Below are 13,487 nucleotides of genomic sequence, written 5' to 3' on the forward strand. Positions count from 1 at the left end.
TACCCAGCACTCACCTCGGAACTCGGGTGGTCCAAGTCAGGAGTTGCCTACCGCGATCCTAAAGGAGAGACGAGGGGGAACAGAGGACCATGAGTTTTTGGCGCGCGAACATTACCCAACGGTCTGTGTGCAGTCTTACCAAGTTTTGTAGCAGCTATGGCGGTCTTACCTCTTGGTCCCTCGGCCCCGATGAGCCCGTAGCCACTCTCTCGCACTAACTGCCTATGCCTTATTAGCAATACAGTCCAGGCGAAAAGCTTGTCCGAGTCAATGGAGTGATGAGTTAATCGGGCATCTTTGGTCTCACGTATGTTAATACATATCTGTGATATGTGTGTATATATATATGTATTTAATGGTGAATATGAAACGTGTCTCGGCCAAGCGTAACTGCCAGATCGATCGACTATACACGCACTTGGCTTGTCCTCGCTATCTCTCTCTTTTTTTATAATTTTTCATAACTCTTGACTCTCTCTTAATATTATATTCAACGGTCATGTCCCAAGTGTATCATTGTACTTTTTATGCGACACGATGAAAAGGCTCTTTGGAATAAGTTTTGGGCACTCGAGTAGCTGCATAAATTTAATCCGCTCCTCTTTCTCACTGTATATTTTTATTATCTTTTGCAAAGACCAGGTAAAAGAGTGCGCGGTGTATGTTAGTTAGGTATATATAGTAGTGAGAGACGGCGGCGTTCCAACGCGCTATAGAAAGGTACGAAACGTGTAAATTCCTGCGTGTGGTCGGGAGACTCACACGGCCGATTTAAATATCAAAGGCGGCTTAAATCTGACCTATACCACGTTGAATCATGTTACCTACGCAGCTTTCTCCCTCCCGCCCGCCCCACCACCCCCTGCGTCTGTCACATACAACAGACTAGGTGCAAGTAACATAACTATGCATATTGCATAGTTCACATGTGAATAGATTGGAGAGCACGACCTTGGATCGGTAGTAGTCAGTGAGTATAAAACTCGCGCGAAAGGTCAAGTTCCCATGATTTAACGCAAGTGCCACCTGACCCACTCGAACACATATTTATTCTCTTATGTCTTAACATTATTAAGACGAGAGATATATTATTCGAGAATACTTGTAGCTCGGTCTGTACCTTATTTGCCGATAATCACCAGTGGACTGAGGGCTCGGGGGTAGTCGGCCCGATGGCTATTTTAGTGGGTGGAAAATTATATAGCGGCTTCCACAGGCTCTAAAATGGGCAGCTCTCTTCGGTTACCAACAAACTACTATTATAATCATTATGTTTGGGGCGCGTATATACACTTTGGTAAAGCCAAACGCCTCTCACTCAGTCAACCAGTCAACATATTTACTGGCTCGTTAACGTGTCCTAGCATATCGTGCGCTGCGGTTAAAGAGTGAGCGAATAACAAACGACCGGTTAAAAAGTTATGTGAGATAAAGAAAGACAGGAAACAATAGTCGACAGAAGAGAAGAGTTGCTTGTTCGCGGACCGTGAGTAAAAGCCCCTCCGCGAATTTCGTTGCCTGATTTTTTACGTTTTACTTGCTTTTGATTGAGGCGCCTCGCCGGTGCACCGTACAAGGGGATGAGGGCTATAAAGGTCCGCTTGAAAAATAAAACCCACATCTTTTGGAGATACTTGATTTTCTTTTTTTTTCTCCTCTAACCAATCTCTCTTGCTTCTTTTCTTTTCCCAACATATACAAATCTCACTCTTATAAATATATACATTGTATATATGTATGTATATATATGAGTGCCGATTTCGTCTATATATTTGAGTATGTATGCGTGCGTGTCTGTTTAAATATATATATATATATACTCAAATATCGTCCCAAAGTGAGCGGGAAAAAATGAGAACAAAAAATGTGAAATGAGGTAAAAAGTCGAGCAAGAATATGTGAAAAAAAAACAGAATGAGGAATAAAAAATAAAAATAAAAAAAAGTTATATAGGGTAAAAGACGGACGAAGCGGTTGGCGAAGCAGCCAGTGTGTAATTTTGCGCCAGCTTAGGAAAACACGACGGCCACCCGCGTGCCACTTGCGAATGCATATTTAAAAATAGAAGTGCACAGTATTTGTATATATATATACATACATGTTCACAGACACATACTCACATACACTCGCATAGTTTATTGTCGTTAAACAAAATAAGACTGATGAAGAGTAGCAGTGTATTAGTAATCGACTCATCGTCTCCATTATTCATTGGCTAAATAATCATTTATCGGACTTTGTATTTGTTATTTTATTTAAAGTTAATTTAAACCTAAATATATTTATACCTTTTCTACTAAACGGATTAAAAGGTATTAATATACGCAGGTATCAGGCTTGAGTCAACCGTCTCAGGTAGCAGTAGACAAGTGACATTAGTCAGAGTTATTTGGTTAAAAGAGTGCTAGCCGATCGATAAAGATATGAATTTAAATATATTGATGATTATATTTTTAGATGCTTGTTTCGATTATAATAGTATATATAAGAATTTATATATATATCTCAGATGAAATAATAAAATAATATATTTTATGATTTAATCGTGGCAGAATAAATTGAATTGTGTCTCAGAAATACAACCCCAAAATAATAAATGTCCCACTCACTTATCGGCTGACTCAGACGTTTGGCTGAGTAACAATTTCATCGTATACCTCTTTATAAACATATGTGTCTGTCGTTCGCATATTATGAAGATCTACGTGTGGTTTTATCGATTGTGCTAGTATACTATCGATCGAAAAAAAGTCCTTAATATGGTGCGGGCGGGCTTAATAAGGAGCCCAAGTTTCGGCGTGGATCCAACGATGAGACTTGCAGGGTAATGGGGAGGCTCGGGGCTCCCAGGGGACAAGGAGGAACGTTGATACAGGAGGTCAAAAATGCACTCAAAAAATTGCCGCCAATTTGAATTGCTAATGCAGTCACCGGCGGCACTGTGGAGGTTTCTCTGTTAGTCTTTCTTTGGGACTCTGCGCGACTGCTACTGACACAGCTACTACTTCTGCCTACGGGTATAGTATAGTTGCTTTTGGGTCTTTCAGATACTAAAGACGCAAAACAATGGCCCCGTAGCGGTATACCTCAGGACAAGGGCGAGCTACACTAGCTCCATATAAGTGTAAAGCAACTCTGCTAATGGCAACTGCACCCCGTCGATTCTCAAGACGTTTGCGTCCAATTGATTTAAACTAAACGGCTATAAATAAATCAACAATAAAATTATGACTAGAGTTTAAAATAAAATTTTAAACGTGGGAGTAATGAGAATATTATCCGGTACAACTGCTTTTACTATATATAATATGTACTGAGTACTTGTTGTGTATACACTAAACGAGTCTCGAAGATGTGCGTGCATGCATGCGTGCGTGCATCGTAGCTGGCCGGGAATCGAGATGAGAAAAAGAGTAGCGCGACATACCAAGAGCCTACCGACTGCCTTTACAAGGGCTTACCTCCTTGGCGTGATCTCCTTTCGTTGTCGCGCTGCATTTTGCGCACCAACCAAACTTGCCAAAGGAGCTTCTTGCTACTCAACGGCATCATCGTGTCTTTTGTACGGTCCGCCGGGGAAAAGAGAGAGCCTCTACTACGATTACTACGATGATGACGATGACGACGACGTTTACCGTCATGTTCTACTCTGTACACGTTTATTTATATGGATTTTTCATTACACAGACATATCTACTTATACATATAGATATTTTATAAGTTTTACATGTATATTATATATATACACATACAAGTAGTATCTTTTAAGTCTGCTTGAATATGCACATACGTATGTCCTGATGGCGACAGAGAACGACCACAACGACGTGTTATTAGTATCGCTCTCTTGATGATACGATGCGTGGATGATGACGAGAATCGATGCACACGGTACGGGCTACGTATAGAAAAGTTGATGCCGCACTCGCTCGCGCCAGACCGCCAGCAAGTTCAGACGCGCCTCTTCCGCCAATGGTATTGAGCCTTAAAAGGATATTTGTCCTGCCTGCTATATTGGGTAACTCGCGAGCCAACTTTGTCAGAGAGCAAGAAAGGGATAAAGTTGCGAGGGGAAAATAAAAAAATAAAAAGAGAGATATAATTCGAGAAAGAGAACGAGAGGTAATGAGAAAGAATATACCTATAAGTATGAGAGATGAGTGAGAAAGAAAAATATTCATGTCTGTTTAGTTTGTTGCTCGGCGAGTCTACTAAATTTTTATTCTGACGCGCCGTTACGATTCCGCATGTCCTCAAGTCGGGTCGCAGTGATTACCGAAGAAGAAATTGTTATCGTGACAATCAGAGTGTGGCGGGCGGTCGCACCCACAACTACGTCCCTACACATATAAGTATACATGTATATGTATATGTTTATAGATGTGTATAGCAACTATTTATTTAACTGATACTACGTAGTGTGTGGCCTCGTGTGTACAATACACGTCCGTCGTATAACAACAGCAACCAAGAGTACTATTCCCTCGGTTGAACTCGTCTTGGACTTTTACGGGCGTCGGCGTCGGCGACGCGAAACCACGACGACGCCAGGCGTCGTCAACTCTCCGACATCGTAAAGATTGTTGGCGCCGTCCGCATCCAATCGAGACGACTCAGGGGGATGAGAATAAGTTATTTACCCTCGGTGAAAGCTTTACTCTCGCTTATATTCCTCACTCCCTAACTACATCTATTGTATTTCAAGAAAATAAAAAATAACAACGATCAAATGGAAGAAAGAAATATATTGATTTATAACCAAATGTAACTTTGTATTTCTTGAGAAATTGTATATTCCAGCTTCGAGAGAGCTGTATGTTCTGTATTTTGATGCATCAACTGGGAATCAAACTGCTTGGATACCCATTGCCAGGTGGTTTTTTTATCAACCGGTGACATCCTAAACGGGAAGAGCCAAGGCTCTCCTTCTCTCTATCTTTCTTTTTACCCGAACGTTCTAACTCCTGATTGGGAAAAGAATAAGAGTCCCCTCAAATGTACATCCACCGTTTTCTCCTTATAAATATCAGGTCGATGTATATATTTGTCAGATACTCTTGCGTTCTTATTCTTCATTCTTTTCCTCCTTCGTGTCTGTTCATATGCGGTAACCAGGAACACGATTTTATCGACAGTAGTACAAGCCTTGAGTCTGTCATAACTGGTACCTTATCTACTGACTTTCTTTGTTGTTGCAGTCGACATTGTGGCTTTTATATTTCATATTTTTTCCGACTACTGATATCCTTAATCCTAGATAGATGATACTGGTACACTAGACATCCTTCGATGTAAAAAATTTATTTCTATGTCCTGTTATCTATGGATTAAAAAGATGACATCTCCTTGTCCAGTGTCTTGTATATTTATACAATAGTGAGTAGATGATATAAAAGAACTCTCAAGTGTCTGATTGACCTACCGGAAATTGATACATTTCCGCCAGCTCTTTATATATTCATAGAGTAATTTATTTTTCAAAAATATGTAAAGAAACAATTTTCTTTTATTTTTTAAAATATATTATATATTTACATGATTTTGATCGATAAGCAGAGAATAATTTCCCGGCCTTTGGATAAGAATCATTTATCACCACGTTTGATATGGTCTTGAGCGTTATAAAAGCAAGCATATAGCGGCTTTTTCTTCATTTTCTTCATCTTCTTCTTCTTCTTCTTATACTTCATATTTCTTTACCGCATAATACACATAATACGCTCTAGTAGCGTAGTCTTCTTTGGTTGCACCGACTACCAACACCTCAGACTCGATCTTGCTCATCTTCCATAGAAATAATATGCTAATCCTGTAGGGAAAGGCGGAGTTTAAAAAGTGCGCCGATAAATTCTCTAGACTTTTGACGTAATTTCGCCCTCTTTCTTCTTTTTTTTTTATATCTATACCCGCGTGAGGTAGTCAACTTTCAAAAGATTCTTTCTCCCCCCTTTTACATGGAAGAAAGAAATTCCGACAATTCAACCACGACGACGACGACTACGAGTAGTCTACTTCTGCTTCAGCGTGTGAACTCGTGATATATTTTATTAGTTTAATTTATCAACCACTTATACTCACACCGATAAAACCCGTCTTTTGCGTTCTCATTGAATATTTTCAAAGGCTAGTCTTAATATAAAATAAGTGGTGTATAAGGCTTTGTGGGGATACATAAAGATATAAAATAAATATATATATATAAGATAAGTTACATCTGTACGAATGTATCGAGATGATTATGCGTGAAACGGAAGTGTTGCTTGGCCCCTTCGATATGTGGGTGACGCATACGAACATATTTATGCACCCACGCTAGTCATCATCTTAAAACTGTGCGGTCGACTCCTACACATACGTACATACATCATAAATATATTTATCTATTGATGTGTATATATAACTTATACATGATTATTATAACTAAACTTCTGAACACTCGTTACATTTACCCATGAATTTATCTGTCCACCCCTAAAAAGAATAAGTATTTTTTGCCTAAAGACAGTGTAGTAGTACTGCTGACGGCAAGTGGGAGTTTGGCATTACACTTGAACCTTCTTTTACTGCACGTTCCTCTTTTGCCTGATTGCATCTGGCATTTGTGTCACGCCCTCGAGTGTCCAGTCGATATGCCACTACGAATAGTCAATTGGTATTCAGTAGGAGATGCCGCCGCTGGCCAGACGGATTTGCGAAGAAGATGACCAAGTCCCAAGTTAGTCCATCCGGCTCTAATCGTTTATCTTTTCCACTTGTATTGTCATTAATGTAATGACAAGCCGGACTGTAAAATACAAAATAATAATAGATTTCTTTCTATAATGACAAATTGATGATATAGATTTAATCGCAGTTTCTTCTTTAACTTTTTTATTCTAATATAATTATTGTACTGGAGGGAAAAGGAGAATAACGAGAGACAAATCATGAAATACTGATGAGTCAACCGAAATATAATAATTTTTGATTGGAGTGCAGTATACAATTTATGATTAATAATCGATTATTGTTATCAAATTTTAAGTTTTAATTGATAAAATAGTCGAGACGATACACAAGCAGGATCGGGAGATAGGGGAAGTTGAGCACAAGTCCGGGCGAATCTCCGGGTTAATGGGGCTGAATCACAGATTGCAAGCTCTCTCGTTGGCTCCCCAGCAATTTTAACAAACGGTGACAAGCCTTTCGCGGGTTCGGGTTAACTCATACTCTCGAATATGCATATATATAAATGTATATAGATATTATAGCTACCCTACCCAGTCCTCCCAATCGAATGAACGAGTGTATGCGCGACGACGCAGAGTGCCATTGTCTGTGTCGTGATAGTTATTATTATACCTACTTCGAGGCGGAAGCAAAATGGCAAAATGTCCTCTGTTCGATCGTGTTCTCTGATAAATCCGCTGGTACAACACACACCATACCTCTTCCTCCGCCCCCATCTCTTCCTCCCCCACACCACGCACTACTGGCGGATCTCTAAATGCAATAAATCAATTATAATATTCCACGGTTCGCTTGGGCTATCGGTTATTAGTAAAAGCCGTCGACGTTCCGGAAGGCGGCCATATATCGCGCGCTGAGTGTGTATTTCTCTCGATTAGAAATTTATTACGTAGTAGAGCCACACATCGTTTCGTACATTATACTGCGTATATCAGCCGATCATCTGATGCGTTGTTTTACCTCGAAATATATTTATTTTTCACTCATACTTGGAGCCAATCAGAAATAGTTTTCCGATAAATTAATAATGTGTCCTCTTGCTCCGTTTTCTCTCTCCTCCTCACCAACTCCAACCAATTGACGATGTGAATAATACGTTCCCCATCTTACGTTATTTGCTTGAGCACTGTCAGTATTAAGATGATGTGGAATTGGTAAAAGTAGAGAAAGCCTAGTATGCGCGATAGATTTGCATATTACGACGATTCGAATCGGCTCCCTTGGCCGTTCCTCACCAAGCGTGACTCTCGAGTCTTTCCTCCGTCTCCAATGCAAATTACAATATTCCCAGGTCGTTCTGTTCGAATATGAAAATATATGCAGCGAGTACCGACTGCCGTCACGGCCGATAAAAATAAGCGTCTCTTTTTCTTCTCTTTCTCTCTCACTCTTTTTCCCTCTGTTTTTTTTCTTTTTTATATAATTTTTTTTCTTTTCACATCTCTTTTTATCGTTTTACTGTGTGCTTACAGTCATTGCCAATTTTTTAAAGCTCTCGTCATATTCGTATGTACATCAGTTCTCTACGCTTCTCTCTTTCGTTGGTTCATTCTCTCGTATACCTGCGATTTCCGTGTGTAAGCCGTGTATCAATTTCACGGAACAACGCCACCGCGTTGCTCTATCTCGCTAATCCCCATCGGCCCACACGCCATCGCTATTGTCTCTTTTCTCGTGCATTATGACCCGCTAGCACTGCTATGCTACTCTGCTTCTCTCCCAGTGCGGGTGATAGTGTTAGAGAATAGTCTTGTCTCGCTCGATGTAAAAAGTTGTTCAAGCTACCGCGAACGACCCCAGAATATATATAATACACTTGTCTATGTACAATCTATATATATATATATATGTACACAGTTTTCGCTTTTGTACAGAACTTGCAGTCCTGATGGGCGGCGCCGACTCGCGACCACTCTGATACTTCCATTCTCTCTCTGATACTCTTTCACCTCAACTCACTTCCCGAATACTACTATCTCACTCCCTCACATTTTCTCTTATACTCTCTTATACTCATCTCTCTTCGCTGTTTGGAGCAACGCGACGCTTTTGTCGTTGTGGCGATCATGATTCGTGGGACAATGTTATTTTACGGCGCGATGCACTTGAGCCTCTTTCATCCGGAATAGTTGTGTGTACGACGACGAGTCGTGAGCTGGGCCCAGTCCACCGTTCTCCGTAACGTTCCGCTGCTGGAACCTTTAATCTCATCACTCGCCCCGGATTATTCCCCCTCTGCTTGTTTTCTCTCTCTTGTTCTATAATATTTCTTGTTGTCTTCTTTCTCTCTCTCTCTCTCTCTCTCTTTCACTTGCTAACGCTCAGTTTCTCCCCTTACACCATGCTGGCGGTCGCACCACGGCGTGTAAAACTGATGGATGAGGAGATCGAGGCAAAACCATTATCGCTGTGATTCTAATTCAATTAATATTTTTTGTAACATCTAACAGTGTTTACTATGATAAATTTATATGCTTACAGATTTTACAACGAGGTGATTCGATGCAGCAAATGCGATTAAAGAATTTATATTATTCGCCTCTTATACTTTTATCAACTGTATTATTGTGGCCTTTAGCATTTTAAAATATTTCAGTTGAGTGTAGATCAAGTGTTGAATAAAAATATGATATAAAGTTTAATGTCTCGGTGATTTTCGTTGTAGCACATCAGCATTTTCTTAAGATACTACTGCCACACACTTGTCGTTCAAATTTAGCTTCAGGCTTTTCGCTCCATAGCTGTCAAATGTTCCATTTATTTTTTATTTTCATTCAACTCGCCCTCTAAAACAGAGTAAAAATCATCAGCTTTCTATATACTTCAATATATGCTTTTATATATACATGTACATACATATATATACATTGACTAGGTGTGCTCGGTTATTGAAACGATCACAGAGAGCACTCGGATCTCAAGGGCTTAACTCAATTTCGCGTTCCATCTGAGACTATATACGAGAGTGTCCCTCCGGTGAGTGTTGGCCGCCTGACGGGCACTTTGTCCGTCAATAAGGCAATCCGTCCAGCAATTGATCTATTGGTCTATGTAGAATGGCTTTTGAAGCCCGGGGAAAATAAAATTTAGCGCCTCTTATATGCGATATATATCAAATAGTATATATTAATAGAAGGGGCTAGTAGTATATAAGGATATTGTGAGCGTAAAAAAAAAAAATGTGGGAACGAAGCTACAGTGTCACTTGGGCAATTACGGATAGCCTCCGTCGTACGAGGATATTGACTGCGTTTTTCGGATCTTTATCTCACCATAAAACTAATCCCTTTGAAATCGCACGGGCGGCATCATCGTCAAGCCTGCCGGAGGGTCTCTAAAAAATATTTTATCGAGTGCTTATACGTTTGAGCGGTCACCCCCCGACCACAAAAAATCAAATCCAATTTTAGTGATAACATCTTCGCGCTTTGCTGCTACTACTGTCACAATGTGTGGCATCACGCAATCAGGTGTGGGTCTATAATATAAAGCCGGACAGTGTCCGATTTAAACTCAATTTATGCGTTATTACGAAGTTCTTTTATATATATAAATTTCATGCTATCATTTCATTCCAGGCAATTGTATTCTCGACTTTTTGCCTTTTAAATTCTTATATTTATCTTCAGACGTTGACAAATCAAGTCGCTAGACTGACAATGCTTTCCTATTATTATTCCTTTCGCTTATTATTTTAAAGCACAAGATATTAAATTAAAAATTAGACAGTTCTATCATTGTGGAAAATTCAAAGATAAAAATTTTAACTTTTCATACTTTTGTCTCTCTGTATTACAATAAATCGATCTTTAAATTTTTCAACTGAGTGGAACGAGTGCTTTAACAGTCAGCCATTTAAGATCATGACTAAACTTTGAATAAGTATATGAGTACCAGTATAAAACTAATAAACTATTGTTTTTATTTCATTTGGTTCTTTCGGAATATATTTTTTTTAATGCATTAATCAATGCATGCTCAATATTTAGAGTTAACAGAAAAAATATAAAAGGGAAGAAACCAAAAATATGCTTGAGTCAGCCACCGTACTTTTATTTCTGGCTGTGTTTAAAAAAAAAACAGACTAAGAAAAGCATAAGGAGGTAACTATTATTGTAAATATTTAAAATACTTATTATTTGAAGAAAAAAAAAAGAATACTCAGGTGGCCGACTTTTGGCACAGACCGAGTTCAGGATCATCCACCCTATAAATAAATCTATTGACGTTACTCTTATCGCTATAAGCTTCTTAATAAAAATATCTATCTATATCCTCATAAATAATTCTATTAATAAGAAATAGCATAAGTAATTGATAGCGTAAGGACAGAGATGAGTAGTTAAAAGTATGTGTAAGTTCTCGAGACATATCCTCTGGGCTGATGCTTGCGTGGCAGAGAGTTGTCTCTCTCACCAGCTGTATCAATATTCATCAGCGTCCTATGTTCGGCTCGAGCAAATTCAAGGATTAGCCAGAAACTTGACGCCCTAGCGTATACCCGAGGACGAAATAGGAATAGAGCTCTAATCCTAGCGGCCCAGTGACGTCATATTGCATAACAATTAATCAACGACTGTAGGGACAGTCTCATCGTTGTTCGTACTCAATGTTATATATATATATAGTAAATATATATAGTAGTAGTAGGTTACTCTCTACGTCTCTCTACTCGACGACTTAACTAACCAGGCCCAACGGACTGGCTAGTACCGATAATCATTTCACCAGGCAGCTTAAAGTGCCACTGGTTAACGTTAAGCCGATTTAAAAGCGATTCCCATATCCACTGCGACGAATTCCAGCCTATACATAAATCAAAGTTTTTAGTTAACAGTTTTAATAGTTTCATTTTTGACGTATACACGGACAGAAAAAAAATTCTAATATTCACTATCGCAACGTAATATGATCTATTGTGTTGATATAATGAGAACTATTAAGTGAATATAGAATAGGCTCTTCTATACTATATAGTAATTTTTAATATTGGGATAGTATCCTCTACTATCTTAGTTGGTATTAAAAATGACTAGCTGCGTAATGTTAATGTTCCCTGATAGCCAAGTTGGCGAGAAACTGGCTCCAAACTAACAGCCGCAACTAGACGTCAAATTGGCCGCAAAAGTTGACAATCCATAAGTTGACGGAAAGTTGCCTTCAATTTTCTCAGAAACCTCCCTTCGAATTGCGGCTCTTCCCTGGCGTCAACTTTCTCAGAAAGTTGGCGGTAACTTGTAGCCAAAAGTTGCAAAAGCTAGAGTTGTCGAAAACTTGTCGTCAAGTTGGTCGCAAACTAATGAATACCAACTTTTTGACGAGCAACTCGTGCTATCAGGGTTACTAACGCAAGATGGTAACGATTACCATCTCACATGATAGGAATAACTACTCTGTAAAAAATTTTACATGTGCTAATAGTCCCCGAGGACTTTACACTGTCTGCTCGGTGTGAATTGACGGTGTGAAATTTTCTTGGTGTGAAATATCAAGCCGTGTATTTTTAACACGTTATGAGTCTTTCCTTTCACACCATTCAGTGTTACTAGCTCAAATATTGTCCGATAATATAATCTGTAGTTTAAAATTTTCAAATAATATATTGTCAAAGTAATCGAGAATTTTAAATAAATACACGGAAAAAACCTGTGGTTCTTCTAACCATAATATTGTAGTAAAGCATTTGTAATAGCGAGTACTCCAAAATGTAGTAAAGGATATTACATAAATAGTATTGACGTTACTACATGTGTAGTTAAGGTTACTCCAAGTTGGAGTTGGCATTTTTTTACTCCAACTTGTAGTAAGCTCAACTATACAGCTGCTGTTGTAACAACTACAATTTTTTTTCCGTGTAAATTATACATTTACACCGTTGATGTTGTGAACGTTCTAATTCACATGGTCCAAAAATTAACATCGTGCGTCGTGTAACTTTCACACCGGCAGTATTGAAAATTTAAACACCAAATCATTCACACCACACTACGGAATCAAATTTCTTTACAATGTATACGTTTTGTAATTGTTAATGTATTAAGATAGTTATACAGTTAAAATTTTTGCAATTGTAATAATTACGATTCGGACATAGTAGTAACGACTGTAGGGGCATATATCTATCTATATATATATATATATATATACACTATATCAATACATCAGTATCAAGTATTATTTTGTAATTATTTTAAAGAGCCGTCGGCACTGTACTCACTCACCTCGTCAACAATTCTATCGTAATAACCCCTGGCACCAGCCACATGCTAATACATAATGCCGATCAAACAACTGTTTAAGCATCAGCGTCGAGTTAAGTGTGTGCCCATTCTATTCTTTCGATGCTTCGACCGCGTTACCACTACTCTTGCTTATTGTGTCCCCCGTATGCTACTGGGTTCTGGCGAATTTATTGTCCAATTTCACTTGTCGTCTTATATACCTCATTCTTCTGACATTCCTCTCATCCACCTTCACTTGTTAAAAAAAAATATTCAAGATATATTTTATGTAAATAAGTGTAATTTAAATTTTTTATCGAAAGTTTGCTGAAGTACTTATCAGATAAATTTAAAAAATAAATTATAATGAGTATTGTATTGACGAAGGGTCAATAATTTTTCAACGGTTGCTGAGCGTAAATCCCATTTTCGTGGCTCGCTGATTGAGGACAGATGCACGAGAAGCTGGGGCGAAGTGCACCACAGTAGTAGTATAGTGGATATAAGGGTACCTATACCCCTGTCATATACAATGAA

Source organism: Microplitis demolitor, chromosome 8, assembly GCF_026212275.2.
Source record: "Microplitis demolitor isolate Queensland-Clemson2020A chromosome 8, iyMicDemo2.1a, whole genome shotgun sequence".
NCBI lineage: Eukaryota > Metazoa > Arthropoda > Insecta > Hymenoptera > Braconidae > Microplitis > Microplitis demolitor.